Here is a 1,922-nt window from a genome sequence, read left to right as displayed (position 1 = left end):
TTCGATGTGGCCGCCGCATTATTTTTCTTCATTCAGACTTTTGTCTCCTTTATTCTCTCCTGGCGATCCCGCCAGTAACACTCTTCCTGTTCTAGGGTGACAACTCTCACTATACAGTATCTATGAAGAAACAGTGTTGTCACTTTATGACACGGGACTACAGAACAAATCTCATCTCCATAACATTGGGGGGTTCTGTAGTCCTCGAAGACAGCTAAGAACAGACCGAGAACTATTTAATAAATCTTTTTATTACTTATTCAATATGTAAAACAATAGCAATAATTGTAACAGTACAAAAGTACAACTATAATCACATCCGCCCCCCCGTGAAGGAAGACAGAGCTGAGAAGGATGTCACTCATACCAGTCAGGCAGGCGGAGAGCACAGGACGTTATGCCCTGACGGGGGTTTCTGGCGGGATCAACAGGGACTTTTTTGCACCTACTGAACAGAAAAAACACTTATAATGAAATATTTCACAGATTGAAAAGGGAACTGATAGGAGAAGACGAGTTAAATACATTGTAGGAGCAGAACATGACGGGGATCGGGGTGAGTGTTAGATCTCCCTAATTACCAATATACAGTATATACTTTGTATATAGAAATATATCTATTAGAGATGCACCGATACCGTTTTTCGGTATCGAGCATCAATATTTTTTTCCCCGGTACTCCCCGATACCGGAAGTCCCGTTACGGAAGCCAGACGGCGCGTAAAAACTCGCCACCCGGCATCCCGATCAGCAGGGAAGCCGTACCCATGCTTCTCATCACTAGGTGACGGGAAAGCATGAAGCCGGTTTTCTGGCCAATCAGGAAGCTGGGCGTCGTGTAATGACGCAGTGCACAGCTTCCTGATTGGCCGGGAGATTGGCTCCATGCTCCCTCATCATGAGGTGATGAGTGAGCTTGAAGCTGGCTTGGAAGCCGGCCAATTGGAAAGCCGATGCTGCATCATTACACGCTGCCCCGCTTAATGATTTGGCGGGAAGCCGGCTGGGTGTATATCCCGGAATTGTTATGAAATTTTGGCTATTGCACCCGCCCACTGCTGCTGTCAATCACCTCCTCTGCTGATTGACAGCAGCAGTTGATGGGTGCAATAGCCAGCCTGCTATTGGCTATTGCAAATTGAAATAGCCAATAGCAGCCTAATGATTCATTCCCATGCTATATGTTGTTTTTTTATTTTATTCTGACGGCACAATAAAAAGAAAATAACAAAACAGAAAGGCCACCTCCCTGAAATGAGAAGGGCACCTCCCTGAAATAAAGTTTTGCAGGTTGGGATGTCTGACAGTGCATGTTACCCGGGGCAACGTTCCCCAAAGAGATGCTGGGGCTGCAAGGCTCCCTCACATCCCCCCTACAGTGATTTCTGGGCTATAAAATCAATTTTACAAGAAACAATAAAATCCAATATGAAGAGTAAGAGAGATTATTGTTTACACCGGAAGACCTAACAAACCGGACCCTGAAATGTTGTGGTCACCTCCTTCACACATGACAGATCCCTGCCATCCAAAATATGGCGACCGGCGAGCACAGGGGCGCCCTCTCCAACATGGCGGCCAAAAACACGGAAAGCCTTCCGCACAGCGATCTGATGCCAACCACAAGATGGCAGAGGAGGGCCCGACACGGATTGCGCGTGACCCTGGTACGCCGTGCGTGCACGCCCCCTCCGCCGGCTTCGGCCCTTCCTCTTCTGTCGCCGCTCAGGATGCCGATGAAGATGGCGGCTCGGTGAGGAAGAGGAACCGGCCCGACCCAGGTGAGACCCCGACAGTCTCTTCACTGACTGACTGTCTCTTTATACACACACACACCCCTGTCTATGCCCCCCACTGACTGTCTCTTTATACACAAACCCCCCCCCGCCTACTGTCTCTTCATACTGACCCCCCTGTACCCC

The 1,922-nt window shown here is 48.8% G+C and overlaps 1 protein-coding gene across 1 annotated transcript in view; it reads left to right on the top strand.

The window, feature by feature from the left end:
* Positions 1-1,638: 1,638 nt before the first annotated feature.
* The window catches only part of FBXO42 (F-box protein 42), a 22,061-nt gene continuing 21,777 nt past the window's right edge, over positions 1,639-1,922 (top strand). Inside the window, exon 1 of the mRNA XM_018574046.1 lies at positions 1,639-1,781. The gene's annotated coding sequence lies outside the window, so the exon portion shown is untranslated. The remainder of the gene's footprint in view (positions 1,782-1,922) is intronic.

This window comes from Nanorana parkeri, unplaced genomic scaffold (assembly GCF_000935625.1).
Source record: "Nanorana parkeri isolate BGI_ZX_2015 unplaced genomic scaffold, ASM93562v1 scaffold2694, whole genome shotgun sequence".
In the NCBI taxonomy this organism is placed as follows: domain Eukaryota; kingdom Metazoa; phylum Chordata; class Amphibia; order Anura; family Dicroglossidae; genus Nanorana; species Nanorana parkeri.
The sequence above is the reverse complement of the archived record's forward strand: the minus strand, read 5'-3'. Positions and strand labels throughout refer to the sequence as shown.